Below are 12,795 nucleotides of genomic sequence, written 5' to 3' on the forward strand. Positions count from 1 at the left end.
CATGCACACATCACATGATGCAAGACACCCGCTCAACCTATACGTGCATGCACCCTTGGTTAAGGACAGGGATTGTTACGGGTATTAATCAATTTTATCTGTGATAAGCAGAACATTGATGTTTGCATCGGTCTATGTGAATCACAACGTATCAAATGGGCTATCAACATAGTAGGCTTATCTACATGAAAAGGATGACATCACACTCAATGAAAATCATCAGTTTATGAAATGCCCGCCTCTGACCGCCCTGGCCCACCAAAGGTTCCTCTACTGTGCGCTGCCTACGTTGCGTCACTGAACGCCAGTGGAAGAACGGTGCGGTGTCCTACGTCAGAGTCGAGGGCGCCACTCGCTACATGCCCGACTGAACACGCCTCCTTGCCGCATTCAAACGCCTCCATGAAACCCACCCGTGTGGAAGCCGAGAAACCTGTTGGGGATATTACTGCTGGGTGTAAACCGGCCTATCTGGGCCGGGTCAACTTCATCAGTAGTTCCAGAAGTGATAAAGCCCAAGAAGGCAGATGAGGGCCTAAGGCCCGTAGCCGGTTCAAGACTTACAGCTGTAAACCGGAATTTGTATATAAACTTGTATTGTAGGTTAGGAATAAGGAGAGACCAACCCGGATATGAATATCGACCGGTGTTGGGACTCTGTGAACCGACGGGTGTCACCCGTGTATATAAGGGGACGACCCGGCGGCGGTTCAAGGACAATAGACAACAACTCGAGACATAGGCGAAGCTTGTTTGCTCCCTAGTCATCGAAACCCCATCAATTCCATCACAACTAGACGTAGGCTTTTACCTTCATTGAAGGGGCCAAACTAGTATAAACTCTCTTGCGTCCCTGTGTCCGCTTTAACCCCTTCAAGCTAACCCGTCGCGATGGCTCCACGACTAAGTCCTTTCTCTAGGACATCTGCCGTGACAAAACCATGATAGTTGGCGCCCACCGTGGGGCAATCGCACGATGGTTTCCGGTTCTTGGAGGGTTGCTTTGAAGGACTCGAGGGCTACGCTGTAGGCCGGATGACTAAGAGTCGTCGTGGCAAGCTCTACATCGACGACGCAGGCTGGGGCCCCGAGGCCGGCTCAATTGAGTACGGGTACCGGGTCCCCTTTGGTAGCATTCACGTTTTCATTGGCAAGATCGGTGAACTGGGCCCTGAGCCGGACATCTACACCGACCTCGTTGAGACGGCTCAGCGTGCGCAATCCACCCAGGTTAAACCGGCCATGAAGCGTGCCTTCGTGAGAGTCATCCATGGAGGAAGTTATGAGGATGGGTCAGAATTTTGCGGTGCGACCGTCGTTTGTTCCGGTGACGAATCTTCGACCGGAGAAACCGAATCTCTTTATCAGCTACAAGATGGCCGGATTGGGAGCTGTTCCGATGGTGACAGTATTCCGGACCCCTCTAATCTGCCCAACTGGGTTGGAATATTCATGGCCGGAACACAAGCAGCGCTTCATTCTTCAACGGCTGCGGCAACGATCTCCGGTTCAGCAGCGGCGAAGGCTGCCGGGGTAGGAGGCCCTGTGTGCCCGCCGGCTCAGGTTCTATCAGAACTATTTGATGCGTTGGTTGTGCTTATGGCAGAAGTTAATCCGCCAGATCAGGACGTTCACAACGCGGAGATTGCAAAGGTAAAGGAACAAATCTCCCAGGCCAAGGAGGATCTAGCGGCTGAGGACACCAGGATGGCCGCAGAGCGGGCCGCTTTAGACGCACAGGCCTACAGGCTTATGTTGGACCAGAGCGCGTCGCATGAAGTCATGAGGAGGAAGCACCGATCCCGCTTACCTCCGGTTTTCGAGGCCAGAGACCTTTTCAACACTCCAGGACCAAGAGCCGGCAATCCGCTGGAGGGAAACCGAGCAGAAGCCCCTGGGACCGGTGCACCGGTTCAGCCTCGTCAGATGGACCCGCCTCGTCAAAACACCGTTATACCTCAGGCTGCTTTAACACCTCCGGGTCACTACTCCAACCCAATGGACAATCTTGTTGCCGCTGCTGCACGGCTGGAGGCCATTCCAATTGAAGGTGACTCGCCACAGGCAGTAGAGACGCGACGGGTCAAAGAACTTCGGAGGACAGCTTTGGCCCAACAGGAAGCGTACTCGTACAGCCATGACCGGATCCACTCGAACCCCCATCCAAGCCGGAGCTATAGCAGACATATGGATGAACCAGCAGTGTCGAGTAATGAACGACGTGGGGCACCCCGTGACAACAACCCGGCGGGTGGTGCTGATAACACTCAGGGAGTGGTGGACCGGGCCCGCGCGCGCAGGGAGGCCGAGTTAGCCACACAGCATCAGGCTCGGCAGCTCACGCCAGTTCGTCCAACCACCTTGACTGAACTTGGTGTTACTTCTAGTTCTTTGGGGGTGCCTTTCCTTATCCCTGCTTTACGCAACGTGCGCCTACCCAAGGATTTCAAAGGCCCGCGCTAGGTACCAAATTACACAGCGGATCAACCTCCAAAGACATGGGTGGAGAGCTATGAGATGGCCATGGAGATGCTTGATGTGGATGACGCGGCGTGTGCGAAATACTTCACCATGATGCTTGAGGGAACGGCCCGTACTTGGTTAAAAAGCTTGCCGGCTAATTCTATCCGTTCATGGGCCCAATTACGAGCCCGGTTTATCAAGAATTTCAAGGATACCTGTAAACAGCCTATGTCGATAGTGGACTTAGCTGCATGCGTCCAGGAGGAAGGAGAATGAACGACTCATTGGGTGCGCCGGGTTTCACAAGTGTTGCACTCCTCATACCGCATCAACGCTGACACTGCAGTATTAACCCTAGAAGGCAACTGCCGGTTTGGGCCCCTGAAGCTGAAGTTGGGACGGATGAAGCGTCATTGCACCGACATGGGGACCCTCATGGCCGCTTTGGTGAAATATGCTGATTCTGATAGTACCAAGGATCCCGAATCTGATGATGACAAGACAGGAAAAGGGAAGAAGAACAGCAGCTCCAAAGGTCAGCAGCATCACTGGGCAGGCAATGGTGGTGGAGGCAAGCGTAAAGCGGATGGTAACATGGACTTTGTGGCTAATACCAACGCACAAGAAAATGGCCAGCGATGCAAGGGTAGACCGAAAAATCGTAATGGAGCACCCAACCCCAACCCAAACTACCTAAACTATCTGCTAAGCCAGCCCTGTCCAAGACATGGGACGAAGGAGGCGCCAGCAAACCACCTTTGGAAGGATTGCTTTATTATGCAGGATTTCAAGAATTCTAATAATTTCCGGTATGATCACGAATCTGGCGGTGGCTCAGGATCCGGGCCGGGTTACGGTGGAGGAAGTTCCGGTTCAGGATTCAATTGTAATCCGGGCGGACATAATGGTCAAAATAGTCAGAACAACCAGGGTGGTTACAACCAACAGCAGCAACAGTCAGGTTACCAGAGCAACCCAAAGCAGTTGAGTAGTGGGCAGTACCATGTCTTAACCACTAGCTTGGACAGGCGAGACCGGAAGGTTCAGAGGTGGGCGGTCAACTCTGTTGAACCGGCCATACCCCGTTATCTACGTTGGTCTGAACAACCAATCATATGGAGCAGAGAGGATCACCCTCCCCAGGTCGATAATCCGGGTCAGTTGGCTCTAGTGGTGGCGCCTCAGGTGGGAGGTTATAAGTTCACCAAGGTGCTCATGGACGGAGGGAGCAACATTAACATCCTGTATTATGAGACCATCCGTCGTATGGGACTAACAGATAAAAATCTCAAACCGTCTAATACAGTGTTCCACGGCGTAGTGCCAGGCAGATCAGCGTATCCCGTTGGTAAGATAGCTCTGGAAGTAGCCTTTGGGGATGACCATGATTCCATGTCGGAGACATTGACGTTTGAAGTGGTGAAAATCCAGAGTCCATATCACGCCCTGTTTGGGCGACCGGCTTACGCCAAGTTTATGGCACGGCCCTGTTATGTGTATTTGCAGCTCAAGATGCCGGGTCACAGGGGGACAATAACGGTTCACGGAAGCCAAAAAACCACTTTGGAATGCGAGGAAGGAGATGCGGCTTATGCAGAGTCAGTTTGTGCCACCGAGGAGTTGAAGTACTATAAAGACAATGTTGATCCAGCAGACATGACTCCGTTGAAGATGCCAACTACGGAGCATGATCCGGCCCTGAAGTTCAAATCGGCAGCAGAAACTAAGCTTGTTGACTTCGTACCTGGCGATTCGTCCAAGCAGTTCAGCATCAGTGCCAACTTGGATCCGAAATAGGAAAGCGCGCTCATTGAGTTCATCCATGAGAATCGGGACATTTTTGCATGGAAGCCCTCTGACATGCCAGGTGTACCGAGGCAAATCACTGAGCACACACTTAATGTGGATCCTAAATATAAACCAGTGAAACAGTTCCTCCGCCGGTTTAACGAAGAAAGACGCAAGGCGATTGGAGAAGAGGTAGCCAGGCTCTTAGCAGCTGGCTTTATTGTTGAAGTTTTTCACCCTGAGTGGCTTGCCAATCCGGTGCTGGTCCTCAAGAAAAACGGCACCTGCCGCATGTGTGTGGATTACACAGATCTTAATAAGGCTTGTCCAGCAGATCCTTTTGCCCTCCCCCGTATTGATCAAATTATTGATGCTACGGCGGGTTGTGAGCGTTTAAGTTTTTTGGATGCGTATTCTGGCTATCATCAGATCAAAATGGCAGTTAAGGACCAGGAGAAGACAACATTTATAACTCCCCTTGGAGCCTTCTGCTATGTGTCTATGCCCTTCGGGCTCAAGAGTGCCCAGGCAACTTACCAACGGTGTGTACAAAATTGTCTTCACAAGCAGATTGACCGTAATGTACATGCTTATGTGGATGATATCGTGGTTAAGTCCAGGGAGAAGTAGACTCTGATTGATGATTTGAAGGAAACCATTGATAACCTGAGAACATACAAGATGATGCTTAATCCGGACAAGTGTGTCTTTGGTGTACCGGCGGGCAAGCTATTGGGTTTTCTGGTGTCCAACAGGGGAATTGAGGCTACTTCGGAGAAGATCACGGCTATCACCTCCCTGGCTAAACCAAAGTGTATCAACGATGTTCAACGCCTGGCAGGCCGGATTGCCGCGTTAAGCCGGTTTATCAGTCGTCTTGGTGAGAAGGCAATCCCTTTGTATCAGATGTTGAAAAAAACAGATCAGTTTGTTTGGAGCTCCGCCGCTAATGAAGCATTTGATGACTTAAAGCGGCAGTTGGCCAATCCACCTGTGCTCGCCGCTCCCATTGACAAGGAGCCGTTACTGCTATATGTTGCTGCTAATGCTCGGGCAGTCAGCGTGGCTATTGTGGTTGAGCGAGAGGTGGCAGGCAAGGAGCATCCGGTTCAACGACCAGTCTATTATATCAGCGAGGTGCTAATCGAGTCCAAGCAAAGGTATCCGCATTGGCAGAAGCTGGTGTATGGAGTGTTTATGGCAAGCCGGAAGCTTAAACAATATTTCCAAGGGCACCCAATTACGGTGGTCAGTTCTGCTCCTTTGGGAGACATCATCCAGAACCGGGAAGCAACTGGCCGGATTGCAAAGTGGGCCATAGAGCTGGGGCCGTACGGTTTGAAGTATGTGCCTCGGACAGCGGTTAAGTCTCAAGCACTTGTTGATTTCATCAATGATTGGACAGAAATGCAAGCACCCGAAGAAAAGCCGGATCACACGTAGTGGACCATCCATTTTGACGGATCCAGGCAGTTGGAAGGCTCGGGGGCTGGAGTCGTATTAACTTCCCCACGAGGTGATAAGTTTTGTTATGTTCTCCGCTTAATGTTCCCTTGTACTAACAATGCAGCTGAGTATGAAGCCTTTCTCCATGGTCTCCGGATGGCTAAGGAGATGAATCTAAGTCGAGTTAAGTGCTTCGGTGACTCGGACCTTGTGGCTCAGCAAGTGTCTGGCACTTGGGACTCCAAGGACCCACTCATGGCAGCGTATCGCCGGGAGGTGGATACTGTTGCAGGTTATTTCAAAGGCTATCAGGTGGACCGCGTGGACCGGCGGAAAAATGAAGCGGCGGATGCTTTAAGCCGGCTGGGTTCTCAGCGCAAACCGGTCCCGCCCAATGTTTTTCTGGATGTGCTGCACAACCCGTCGGTCAAGATCCCTGGTGAAGAGGATTTGGCTATTCCTGATCCGGAGGCTCAATTGGTGGCGGCTCTTCATGTTATTCCGGATTGGACGCTTCCTTACCTGGCGTACAAGAACTGGGGTGAGTTGCCAGAGGATGAGATTCTGGCCCGGCAGATAATCCGGCGATCCAAGTCCATGGCTATCATCAACGGCGAGTTGCATCATTGCAGTGTATCAGGAGCTTATCAACGCTGCGTGTCTCCTGAAGAAGGCCGTGAAATTTTGCGTGAGATCCACGAAGGAGATTGTGGTCACCACGCCGGTTCAAAGTCTCTGGTGGCTAAAGCTTTTCGCCATGGCTTCTATTGGTTAACTACTCATGCTGATGCGGAGGATCTGGTCAGACGATGTGATGGTTGCCAAAGGTTTTCAAGACGTGCTCATGTACCGGCTCAAGAATTGAGAATGATACCAATTACTTGGCCGTTTGCGACTTGGGGATGGATATGATTGGGCCTTTCAAAGGGTCCAAAGATAAGAAGACCCACCTCCTGGTGGCGGTTGACAAGTTTACAAAGTGGGTGGAGGCAGAACCTGTTAGCAAGTGTGATGCGGCCACGGCGGTTCAGTTCATGAAAAAGGTGATTTTCCAGTTTGGCTTTCCGCACAGTATTATCACAGATAATGGTACCAATTTGTCCAAAGGTGCTATGAAGGAGTTCTGTGAACGGGAGCACATCCGGCTCGACGTTTCATCAGTGGCACATCCACAGTCCAATGGTCAAGCAGAAAGAGCTAATCAAGAGATCTTGAGAAGCATCAAGCCCCGGCTCATGGTTCCTTTGCAGAGAACGCCGGGTTGTTGGGTAGAAGAATTACCATCTGTGTTATGGAGCATCAATACAACACCCAACAGATCAACAGGATACACACCGTTCTTCATGGTTTATGGAGCGGAGGCGGTTCTCCCCAGTGATATCCGTCATGATTCACCTCGTGTAACGACTTATATTGAAGCGGACAACGAGACATCACAGCAAGATGCTTTGGACCGGTTGGATGAAGAGCGTGACATCGCAGCCGCCCGATCGGCGATTTACCAGCAGGATCTTCGTCGTTATCACAGTCGCCGAGTCAGAACCACAACCTTTCAGGAAGGAGATTTGGTGCTTCGGCTCATCCAAAATCAGACTGATATGCATAAGTTATCCCCACCTTGGGAGGGGCCTTTCGTGGTCAGCAAGAATCTGCACAACGGGTCGTACTATTTGATCGATATTCGAGAGCATAAAGACTCACGTACATCAGAGGAGGAGACTAACAGGCCGTGGAACATAGCTCATCTTCGGCCTTACTATACCTGAGCCATTGGCTATACTTATGTACATATTACGACAATGTATATATTATGATTAAATATAATAAACCGGAACCTCAGCTAAAGCGGGGTATCTGTTCTTTTACATCATGTAAGGTTACACGGAGTTGCTCTAAAGCGGCCTCCGGTTTACCCCTTGAGTTCGCTTTTTAAAAGCATCATGTTATATAACTTGGGGGTTTGGTCGTGTCCGAACCAATACCATGCCTCTTGATAGGCGAGAGCCACCAGATCACTTGGGGACTGGGTCATGTCTGAACCAGTCATGCCTCTTGATCGGCTTAAGGCCACAGAATCACTTGGGGGCTTGGTCGAACCCGAACCATGACCATGCCACTTGATCGGCATAAATACCACGGTTTCATTTGGGGACCTGGCTGACTAGAACCATAGTTACACCTAACGGGAGCTTGGTCATGTTCGGCCATGGTAACACCATCTGATCAGCTCAAATAAACCTTTTTTTGCAACGTTTTGTCATTGCACTTGATTTACACTTTTCTTTGAAGGGGGTTTTTTGCTTTTTATTGCGTTCTTTAAACCGACAAAGTTTTTTAACCAATCAATTGACGGAACACAGTTCACGTCAATCCGGAGACTATTTGCCCGGTTTGATCCTTGTTGTTAACATCCTCTTATGGAGTAACACGGTGTTTATTATAACCCGGCACGGTTTAAATGGTAAACCAGCGTCATATATATACAGGAGCTGTTATCTCCTCCAACAGTGTGGGTTTGCAAAACTCCGCTTCAAGATTGGCCAAGCCAACTTCATGCTCAACGAGGGCAGGTATTATGCATCACAAAAATTTGGTCATATACTTAAGAATTTTTTTTGGATGTTTTGACTTCATATATGCAGACATCATATTCCACCGGACGGTACAACCGCAGTGGCACTTGAAGAGTTTTTTATTGCAGAAGGTGCTTTGGAAAGTTCATCACCATAGGAAGAACAAATTATGCACGAAGGCATATCAACATCAAAAGTATCAGCTACCCTATTACAAGGCAACACGGTGCCCATAATAATATCATTGTTTTTCGCAAAGGAGAGGCAGTTTCAAAACCGGCTTCCGGTTCAAGCTTGGTCAACAGCCTGGCCTGATGGTTGTGGGTCACCCTGCGCCGCTTCAGCCTCCGTTTCTCTACCCAGTGGCTAGAAATCAACAGTTGTCCAGTCTATTCCCATTAATGCTTGAAAAACAGCTTCATCGTGGATCAGCAATGACGGGTCAATATCGGGAGCATAAGTGTGCTTACGGATTGGAGGGATAAGATTTTCCGACTCATGAATTGGGGCAGCTATTCGCTTGTTCTGATTATCATATTGAGCTTGATAACGAGACAAGTCTGCTTCTTCAGCCAGTTGACAAGCTAGCGGACGCACCTCCCGGTTTATGGCTCGCTGATCCACTTCACTAAATTCTGACCCATCTTCTTTCAAGCTGGGATAGCCCTGAGCCGCTTCAATAGGATCAAAATCCGGCACCCAGGCTTTTGCCCGCATTAAGGCATTGACCGCACCGGTTCGAGCAGCAGAATTCTTCAGCTCTTCAACCCGGGCGGGAAGCACCGACAGTTTCATCAGGGTATCTTGAATCAAAGTGGGCGCCGGGTTGTTGTGAGATGCGGTACAGATGATCTGCTGTGCACCAGTATACAGTTGTTCGACCAACGTTTAGACGGCCTTCAATTTTTTCCGCACATCTGAACCCAAATGACCAGTGCGTGTCCCTGAAATATCATAAGGGTTAAACCGGCAGCTCTGTAAGAAGGCCGAGTCAATTCAGAAGTCAAACTGGCTTACCAAAGATAGCAGTGGTCATAGTATGCACGTGCCGCTTTATACTGGTCAATTCATCCGCCACCGGTTTTAGTGCAACCTCGGCATCCTCTGCTCGTTTGATTAAAGTGGACTTTTCAGTGGCCCAATCCGCCCGCTTCTTCTTGAAGCTCTCCTTAAGTTGCTCCATGGCGCTTAAAGCACTGGCTAATTCCTCTTTTGCTTTGGAGGTTTCAGCTTGGTGGGTTTTCAGGTTTTCTTGGAGGTCGGCGATTTGGTTTTCTTTCGTCTTTAGCTTAGCCTGCATGCAGACAGTTATATGCTTCAACAAAATGGTACAAGGATTGAAGTACCAACCACATAACAAGTTATGCACTTGGCACTTGGGGGCTAATGCATATTCGATCTTCATCTTTCAATTGCTTACAAAGTCCCAAGATCAATACAAGTATTCAACTTGGCACTTGGGGGCTAATGGCTATTTGCTCGTATATATTCTGATGCGGCAATTTCAATTACTTAAAGTACCGGTTTAACTACGCTAAGTTCAACCGGCCCTTGGGGGCTACATCAGCGAATTTCAAAGCATCAAGATTTATATTAGTAAGTCCCGGTTTCAAAGAATATTACAAACCGGCCCTTGGGGGCTAGGAGAGTCAGCAAGAATGGAAGCATACAAGCAGGAAGGAGCATATGGAAGTTACCTCATATTTATCTTTCATCATATTAACCAGACCGGCTTCATAGTCGCGACTGGTATACAACCGGTTCAGATAGCCGGAATGGATATCTTGGGCGTTCAGAGCAGCATAAGTCGTCAGATCAGCGTTCCACTTGCCTTTGCCAAAGGCAGCAAATTCTTCCTTGGCAGAATGTTTGGACAAAGCGACAGGATTGCTTGGCTCAGTATGGCTAGTGCCAGTAATGACAACCTCATCATCCTGGGTACCGCCGGTTTGCACTGGGGCTGTTGGCTTGTTAGTAGGTTTTGCTGGACCGGTGGAGCTTTCAATCCGGATGGAACCTGTGGGCTGATTGACAGGACCTGAGGCATCAGTAGGTCTCTCTTCAGCAATAAGGTCGTCGTCTTGCTGCGGGGGATCGTTGGGTATATCCTTAGGAATAGCCGCTTCAAGATTGGGTGTCTTGCCTGGTTCAAGAACGACATCTTCTTCGGCCGCTTTGTCCAGCTGGGCCTTGTTGCTTGGCCTAGGTTTGGCCCTGAGAAAAATAACAAAATCAAATACAGCATATGTTCTAAGGCGATGTACTGCAAACATCACAATAAGTTTAGCTTACCCAAGCACCGTTTTGAGCGGTGGGAGCTGAGTAGCCGATGACTCGCCAGAAGATGAGTGGGAAGTAACCTGGTAATCGGAGTCAGACGGATTAAGAGGTTGACGAAAGCAGCCCGCTTTAGGACAAGCACTGACAAGCAAATTAGAGACCTCTGAATGGCGTTTCCGAACCGGACTGTTCGGTAAACCGGCGGAGGTAACTACCTGGCCGCTGTGCCGGGTTGTGCGACGAGCTTCGTGTTGTTGGGTCTTCTTAAGAAATTTAGGATCCAAATAAGCAAGAGGATGAGAAAATTTAACTTTCCGGTTTGCTTGGCGGATTTTTTGTGAAGGCAAAGTTTCTAAATCGGAAGAGAGAATAATTACCTCTGCAACATCCGCGTGGCTGGCTTCGGCATCATCCTGACAAATATCATCAATAAGACGCATGAAAAATAAACCAAGTGAGTCAAGCTCTACCTCAAAGTCCGGATTATCCACATCATCATCAGGGGCTGGATTAGAAGATGTAGTGGTTCTTTTCCTGTGGGCAGTCTTCTTCACAGCTTTAGTCTTTTGCCGAGTTGCTCTTTTTTGTTTGTCTGGTTTTTCTGGTTTCTCCTACGGCGGTTTCTTGCTCCAAAACAGATCATTTCCCTGATTACACAGACACTGATATTAAAACAAAGACCAGATATATCATTAACAGATTCAGCAAAAAGAAAAATCAAAGTCTTACAGCTGGCGGTTTGTTGGTGGCACAGAAGGGAAGCAGGCCGTTTCTAGCACAGACGTGTTCCGGTTCATTCAGCATCTTATTCACAGCCTCTGTGATTTCTTCATCGGTGAGCTGGATTTTGGAATGTCGCAGTGGGTCATCAACACTGCCAGTATACTCGCACATCAAACCGAAGCGCTGACTAAGGGGCAGTATGCTCCATGATATCAAACAGCGAGCGAGATCAACCACTGTTAAACCGTTGGACATAAAGGCTCTGAGCTTTGACAGTTGAGGAGCATATTTGCTTCTCTCCTGTGCAGTCAATCTTTGTGGAAAAGGGTGTGTATTGCTGAGCCGCTCCGGACGAAAGCCAGGCAAGGGATTCTCACCAACAGGGGAGGTGTCTTTGCAGTAGAACCATGTCTGATTCCATTATTTGGGGTGGTTGTGCAGTTTGGCGTGAGGGTATGTGACCTCTTTCCTTTTCTGAATCGCCATGCCACCCAACTCCGTATTAGAGCCGTCAGTAAACTCAGTATGGCGGTTTAGATGGAAAAGGTCTCTGAACAATTCCACTGTGGGCTCCTCTTGAAAGAATGCTTCACAGCGCACTTGGAAGTGACACATATTTGTAACAGAGTTGCGGCCGGTATCTTGTGGATGGAGCTGGAAATCGGCTAAAACATCCCGGTAAAATTTAGAACTGGGCGGCTTAAAGCCCCGGGCTAAGTGATCTACGAAAACAACAACCTCTCCTTCTCGAGGTGTGGGAGGGCATTCTTTGCCAGGAGCCCTCCAATGGATGGTATCTTTGCTGCCTAAAGCGCCAATCAGGACTAAATCGTCCAGTTGAGCCTATGAGACGCGAGAAGGAACCCAATTGCACTCATACACTTGCTTGGCCATGATGGAATCAACAAGGTAGAAGATACCGGTTCAAAAATGCATTTGATCAAGATACATTGGTATGGGCACTGTTAAACCGGAGACAGAACTATCTAAACCGGAGTTTTATGAAGCAACAAGCGTCTGGCGGTTCAATAAAGGGACTAATGGCATATACCGGTTTGGAAATTTTTTCTATAAGGTTAAACCGCCTGATCTAAGCATTGCGGATGGACAAGTACGCAGAAACAGGTTTCACAAGATTTCCTTATAGCATTGGATCTGAAGCAAGTTTAGAAAAGAGATAAATACTTAGAGGATCAAAGGAGCAGTACCGAACCAATGAGCAAAACGTTCATATAGATCTATGGTTTTGAGATGCATAAGTGAAGGCGAAGGTCAAACAACTATCATTGCACAGAGTAAAGATTTGCGGATTCATCTAAAGATCTATCATATGAGCAAGAGGCAGACGATGAATACTGAAGAACTATGAAACCCTAAAACAGATCTGCAGGGGAAAGGATAGAAGGTTTACCGGAGCTGAGGAAGACGGGGAAGGTTGCCGCGATGCTCTGGTGCACCCAGGATGATGCAGCGGCCAAGGTTGAGGCAGAGGTCGACGGTGGCGGCGGAGATCTGAAGCCGG

Source organism: Triticum urartu, chromosome 6A (assembly GCF_056163025.1).
Source record: "Triticum urartu cultivar PI428250 chromosome 6A, HENAU_Tu73, whole genome shotgun sequence".
NCBI lineage: Eukaryota > Viridiplantae > Streptophyta > Magnoliopsida > Poales > Poaceae > Triticum > Triticum urartu.